Below are 7,743 nucleotides of genomic sequence, written 5' to 3'. Positions count from 1 at the left end.
CTCAACGACCCAATTCTGATCTTTTCACCCAAAAGAAAATCCAATCTGTGCCACTTCCATATGTGGAACTAATTCAGATAAATATCTGATTGTTTTCAAAATTAAGAAAAATGGACTTTGGAAACTAATTTCTGTGTCGTTTCAAGGGAACACAGTTACTGACGGGAACTTCATACGAACAACACAGAACCTGTTTGAGAATCTGGACTCTTCAGAACTCACTTCACAAAATCCAGTGATCAGCAGCCTTCAGGTTCAGAGAGTCTCCAGCACCGCTTTGACAGATTTACACAGTGAGTTAATTGATCACATGTAATCAAATTAAGTTCATCCAAGTTTAAACAAATGTAAATAAATAAGTTTAACAAACTTCATTCAACTACTTGTGACCAATTAATTTAACTTGAACCACCTGCTTTTTAGTGCATGGAGGTGATTAAAAACACTAATAAAACCCAAACACCCACTAATCCAGTTTTTATGCATTATAGATATCATCCAGCTTTATTTTGCAAAAAAAAATTAAACTTCACTGATTATTTTTGTGTTTTTACCAGAAACTGCAGAAAGACCTTCAACCACAGCAGCAACATCCAAACAAATCAGGATATCAGGTAATTTACCTTCATATCACACACTGTTGTTTTGGTTATTTACTTGATTTTCACAAAAACTCCAACCTGATTTTACTTTAAATGAACCCAATGCAATTTGTAGATCTTAAAATGGACTGAAATGCGTTTATTTCCTAGCTCTTTGTTTCACAGCTGGTTTTGAAATTATAAATGATGTTTTTTGCTTCAAGCTCTTCCTCTGATTGTCGGTGGAGTTGCCACGGCGACTGGTGTCTCAATGGCCGTGTTTCTAATTCTGCTTTACCAATGGAGGACGAGAGCCAATGGTAAACCCCATTTACAGACTTATTTAATGTGCATATTTAAATGCAACCAACAAGCAAAAGAGTTTTACAAATTAAATTTATGGGAAGCATTTGTTCACATTTTTATTTACTCTTCTACATTTGTTCACCTTTTCTTCCCCTCAGCTGCAGACACGAGAACGTCAGACACAGAGGTAACATGAAGGTTGCAGAATCTGGTTAAGTTTAACTTTTACCAGAATTAGCCAAAAACAGAGATTCTGACATCCAGATAGTAACATAAAAAAGATACTAAATTAATCTGCAGTGTTGCATTAGAAGACATTTGTTTTCTTTTATTTCAGGTGACGTATGAAAACTGGGCACTAGGATCCAGATCTGAAGACTCCCACTACCAAAACCTTGATCCAGCCAGTATGGATCAGGAACCAACTTATTTAACTCTCACTTAGGACGCCAAGTTTTTACGACATTCTCTTTATTTGTGCTTTAAAGCGGCAGTATTATGTAAAAAAAAAAAAATAAAAATAAAAATAAAATATATATATNCACAAGGTTTGGTATTGGGACCTAATCCATTTCTTAAATATAAATGATTCTTTCAGGAGAAGTGAAAGGAAATTCTCACCCACTTGTCAGCAACAGTCAACTTTGCTGCTGTTTCAGGTCCAGGAAGTTACATAATTCATCTTCCTGATAAAAAACTTGACTAAGATCAAATTTTGGTAACTGTCTGCAGTGACGTATAGAGCAAATGTCAGTGTCTGGCCCTAAGCAGCACGTCTCATTATGACAATGCAGTAGTTCTCGGAGGAAGCAGCTACTCAAGGTTCAAAAGGTCAAAGAAGCTTAAAAAGGTTTGAGGAATGAGATGGTAACTGGTGAGGCCAGAGTCACAAAACCAGAGGAAATTCATTCTTCAGTTCAGGAAATTTACCTTAAAAGCAACAGAAGATTTTGCTCTTTATGCAGAGTTTGAATTGAACCAGATTTTTAGGCAGTTTAAATTCTGTTCTGACTTTTTATTTTATGATATGTGTGTGTATTTTTCATATTCTTTAATGGTTGATGTTTTTGCTTTGTGAATTGTGAGCTTAAACTAAAAATACTTAACATCCTAAAACACATTGTTATGTTCAGTAAAGACTTTCAGAGAAAAACCTAAAAGACCACAATGAGCTGAATGAGGAAAATAAAATAGTAAATAAATAACAGACAACCAATAAAACGTAACAAGGAACTTACCGTGTTCAGTGGAAATCATGTCATTCAAAACCTGGAATATATTTAGCTTTTAATAAAATAAAAATGAAAAGGTAAACAAAGGACATCTAAGAAGAGATGCTAACTGTCAAACCACAAGAATAAATAGTGTTTAAAATAAAAAAGAGGAACTGAAGCTAACTCAAGTTAAGAACACAAACATTACAGAAACCAACATAAAAGTGTCTAATAACTCTTCCTGACCCTGAAAATAATAATAAAAAAGTGACGGAAGGGGTCAAATGAGCTGTAAACATAATAAACATGTAAATTATTTACACTAATTGTTTATTCAAAATGTTAAAAATGGAAGTAAACACCTGGGGACTGAATATATTGAAACACCTGATGATGCAATATATATTTGATAGTCTCATTCATTGATTTTATGAAAGATTTAGTTGAATAAATGACCAAACTATTGATTTTCTTCGTGGAAACATCAAGTTTTCAACCAGGAATTACAAAAGTGCCTCATAAATGTGAAACTGCACTAACTTGTTTCAAACACTGTAAACAGCTAGAGCTGAAGCTCAGATGTTCCTCTGTACCTTAAAAACAGTGAAAAAATAAATGATTTTTGATCGCTGTTCATATCTACATTATTTTTGTTGTCATATTTGTGACATTGCCAGTCAGTCAGTGGTTCAAACAGCGCAAACAAACCCAGCAAACACCGCCATCTGCTGGATAACTGCTGGAACTACAACTACAAATCTATCAGTTGCACGCATGCTCAAAATTAATCTATAACACAAATCTTCAGCGTTATTTATTCATTTAATAATTAAAATTGATTATGATGTAAATTTATCACTTACGCAACTAATATCTTCAGAATACATGTTTATAGACATCCTGGTTTAAACACTTTCTTGTCTCTTGACTGTTTTTTCCCTCTGGTTTCAGAGAGAGGCTTTTATTTTGAAATAAAATACAGTAGAAAAAAGTCAAAACTATTTTATACCGTATTGTTGACCAGATGTTGGAGAGGTTTGAGTATTTCTTAAGGGAATTATTTTTTTAATTATTGATTGTGAATAAGATTTAAATCCTTAAATTATTAGCATGACTGTTTCTGTTCAACCCTCCCAAAAAATAAAATGTGGTCAAATTTTCAACCGTTAAAATTATTCAAAAGTATTTACACTATATAGGAACAACTCGCTTGAACAGTTTCAACTGAAGCAATTTATATCAGTAAAAAAATACAACGAAAACATAACAGACGATTTRAAATTAGTCCAAATTTTGTTTTGTTTGTGTTTCTATCATTTTTGAGTAGCAACTAAAATTGCAAACATTAGCAGAAAATCTCATCGCACATTAAACATCATCTGGATGAGTCAGAGGATAAAAAAGAGAAAAAAAAGAAGTGACGGGGAGGTTAGCATTAGCATTAGCATCATCTGCTAATGAAACAACCAGCGTCTGCATGAAAGTGACGGAGGAAGAGAGGAGAACAAAAACACAAACCCATCAGGCAGTTTGGACTTTTTAGGATTCAGAATGAAGAAACAACAAACTCTGCTCTTCTGCTTCCTGACAGGTGGGAAAGATTTCATTATTGTTTACATGTTTATTTTATTGTCTCTGCAGCACATGACAAATTCACAACCATGTAAATTATTTTTTCACTTCAGTCGTTTGAATTAATCTGTATTTTGTCTGGAAGAATAATGAAGAAATGGTTTTAGGCTGTATTTTTAAGAAATAAGTAAAAAAAAAAGTGTCTGACTAAACTGACACTGAGATTTTATAACCAAGAAAAACTAAGAGATTCTAATAAAAATTAGACTTAAAGGCTAAATCTAACTATACTCATGTCTTTTCTTAAACAATATTCAAAGTTTATTTATTATCATTCAGCCACGGAGCTGGTTTTGGTCTTTTTCAATATTTTTATGTCTGTTGTGGATTATTTAGCTCTCTTTTGTTGAGAAATGTTTGGATTGTTTAGCGATTCTTCTTCTTTCTTCTCAAATTTTTTTAAATATAACATATATAATTAATAATTCAATGTCTTTACCTGCTTGCCAGATGTGTCAGATTTTCATGTCTAAACCACACAGTAAAAGTAAAGTTCCTACAAAACTTTATTGATTAAATCTTTACTTTTTTCTTCCTGCTTCCTCTTTGTATTCACTACATACTATTCTTCCCTACTTATTATTTAACAAGTGTGTTTCACTTCTTCTGTTATTTATATTTTTAATTCAGGTCAATTCTACAATGGAAAAATTTTTAATTACGAGAATAAAGTTGAAATAATATGGGAATAAGTCGCAATATTCAGGAGAATGAATTCGTAGTTTTATCAGAACTCCAACACAAAAACAGACAAAAAATGTAAATGAGGAATCGTCTACTGGTGTCAGATTTATACATAAGGAAATACTTTGTCTTTTAATACATTAACATCAAATTATCATCAGGAACAGCTTTGAAATTATTGTATAAACAACTGAGTCTGTTTCAAAGAAAGGTAAAAATCATTAAAACATCTTTTTGTTTCATAATTTTAAGACGTTCCTCTGGTAAAATAATATTATGACTATTTTCTTTTAATTAGAAAAAAACTCTMATAGCCTGGCCGTCATACAGCCTTACAGAAGGGATGATAAGTTACTTTTTGAAAATATTTTTTTGTCATTTGTAATTTCTTTGTTAGAAAAAAATAATTAAAATTGGATCTAATATGTATGAGTTACTCTGGAAATTAAAATAATAAAATTATGAGAATAAAAGCGACATAATATGAGAATAATCATAACAAGAATAGTTGTAATGTTACAACTTTATTCTACTAATATTATGACCATTTTATTTGACCTATTTTGACTTTATTATTGTAAATTTTTTACCTTAATATAGAAGGTATGAAAAGTCAGAGATTTGATTTTTAAGCCATAGCGTCAAAGTTCCTGGACACATGACCTAATATGGTCAAAGCCAAACTTTACAGCTTTTTCCACATAAATTCAAGACATTTTGGAGGCCTGCAGATCTCATAACATGCACTAAAAGCACATCTAGGCGCAGTTATCTACTCAAAGGGATGCATAAAACACTGACTCTTTTAAATCTTTGTTTTCCAGGAGCATCTTTTCTCAGTAACACAGCAGCAGGATTTCCCGTTTACACAGCAACCGAAGGACAAAACGTCTCCTTTGAGTTTCCGTTCACTCTGGTTGGAGGCGGCAGACGATATTTATGCAGAGAGGAATGTAAACACAACAACATCATCATCAARACGAAGTCAGCGGATGCTCAAAATGGGAGTTTCCACCTCAGATATCGTAATGGAAATCTGCAGGTGACCATCAGAGAGCTGAAAATGTCCGATTCTGGACGGTACAGGTGCGGAGTAGCCGGGTCATCGCTGTCTGAGGTATATGAGGAAATATTGGAGATCAGAGTTATTGAAGGTGAGTTTCTCTCTAAACTTAAACAAWGTTGGTTCAAAGCCAAACACTCACACTGAATAGTTAATATTGTTGGCATTTAGCAGAAGATTTAACACAATTCACACTAATTTAGAATCAATAGGACACATGTCTTGGAAGCTTTCAGAAAAATACTACATTTTGACAAAGAAAATAGCTAAAACATTTTTTAAAAAGCATTAAAATGGAAAACAAATGACTGTGCCTCATCTATACGGGATACTAGAACAATTTCACACGGGTTCTGGGTCAATAGGTCACATGACTTGGAAGCTATTGAAGAAAAATACTAMATTTTGACAATTTGTTTTTTTTTAAAAATAGTAACCCTTGTGCATGCGAGGACTGAGGCAAACATAGAGGTCTATGGAAAATGACAGGTTTTACGTATGTGGGGTCGGTTGGACCCCATTTCGACATACAAGGGTTAAAATGGAAAACAAATGACTGCATCTTCTATACAGACTAGTAGAATTATTTCAAAGTGRTTTTGAGTCAACAKGTCACATGACCTGGAAGAAAAACCCTCAATTTTGAAAAAATAAATCCTAAAAAATCAATTCATCAATCAATCACTTTATTTTGGCATATTGYCCACATAAAGGAYATAACTTAAAATCATCATTAAATTCATTCCACAGTTTCACACCAATAACTGAAACACATCTAGAATTTACCTGTCTCTTAAAATGGAAAACAAAAAAAAGGAAAATGACTTAAAATAGAAAACAAATGACTGTTTCTCATCTATACAGTAGAAAGATTTCAAAGTGATTCTGAGTAAAGAAAACCAAATTATTTAATATTAAAATTATTTAAAATATTGTATATTACTTTAAAATATAATAGAGGCTATAGTGTGTCATGTAAAAGCATGAATTGGTGCTGACAATTAGTCAGTTGGTCACAATTCAAGGCATGTTTTAACATTTGTTTGACAGGAGTGTTTGGTTCGGCAGCCATACATTATTAGGCAAATGTTAAAGGACATAAGGAAAATTATCCTCCAAATGTTATGTTACAACCTTGTCAAGAAACAGTTAAAAATAAGAAAATTAATAGTTTTGGATGGATTWTTAATAATGAGATAAGTGAGAYAGGAATAAATCATTATTTAATTAGTCCTGTGGTGAATATTMCTGATACTCCACCTTGGTTAAGTGGAAAAGCTGAAGTTGATTTAAGCTTATTGGAAAAAGGCAGACAAATATATAAAAGAAGATGGAAAGGTATATAAAGAAAGAATATGCTGAGTATTTACAAGTATATACAGATGTTTCTAAAATGATAAATGATAAAATTGGAATAGCATTTATAATTCCGGACTTAAGTATTATGAAAAATAAAAGAGTAACAGATAGATTGACCGTTTACACAGGTGAGYTAATGGCTATATTAATGGCTCTAGAATAGAGTGAGGAAACAAGAAAGAAGGAAATATTGATTTGTTCAGATTCAAGTAGTGCATTAATAAGTATTTTAGAACAGATTTAAGAAACAAGACGTCATATTGGATATTAATCAATTTTTAGGATTAAAAAATATGGATCCCGGGTTAAGTTGATTTGGATTCCTGCTCATATTGGAATAGTAGGAAATGAGTTGGCGGATAAATTTGCTAAGAGTGCAGCAAATCAGGTTAAAAGTATAAGTAAAATACAGAAATGGCAGGAACTATGGGATAGAGAAGAAAAGGCAAGATTTTATTATAGCATTCAAAGAAAGTAGGGGAATGTAGGGAAAGTAATAGGAATAAAAAAGAAGAGGATGTTGTATCAAGATTAAGGTTTGTACTTTCATAGTACTAAATAGTACTATGAAAATAATTAACAAACATAGTACAGGTTTGTGTAGTTACTGTGGAGAGTCAGAAACAATGCAGCATATTTTTCTAGAATGTAATAAGTATAGTCGGGAAAGAGAGGTGTTAATCAGAGAGTTAAATAGAAATAAAAATAAATTAGATATTAAACATTTGCTGCAAAAAGTCATCTGAGGATATAGTATTTAAAAGCATTTTTAGTTTTCTTAGGAAGTCAGGTATTATGGGAAGATTATAGAGGTAGAACATCAAATCTATACTCCAGTCTGGAAGGTGGCAGTAATGCACCTATAAGTTGTTTGCCAACCGCCATAAAACAAGTAGAAGAAGAA

The 7,743-nt window shown here is 32.2% G+C and overlaps 1 long non-coding RNA gene across 1 annotated transcript; it reads left to right on the top strand.

Moving 5' to 3' along the window:
• On the top strand, positions 1-1,372 carry LOC108166418 (uncharacterized). The gene is made up of 5 exons (XR_001776772.1): positions 1-293; positions 558-614; positions 806-901; positions 1,046-1,074; positions 1,225-1,372. It is a non-coding gene; the product is annotated as an uncharacterized LOC108166418 (long non-coding RNA).
• Positions 1,373-7,743: the final 6,371 nt, after the last annotated feature.

The sequence above is a fragment of the Poecilia reticulata genome, linkage group LG7 (genome assembly GCF_000633615.1).
Source record: "Poecilia reticulata strain Guanapo linkage group LG7, Guppy_female_1.0+MT, whole genome shotgun sequence".
NCBI lineage: Eukaryota > Metazoa > Chordata > Actinopteri > Cyprinodontiformes > Poeciliidae > Poecilia > Poecilia reticulata.
This window is presented reverse-complemented; position numbering and strand designations above follow the sequence as displayed.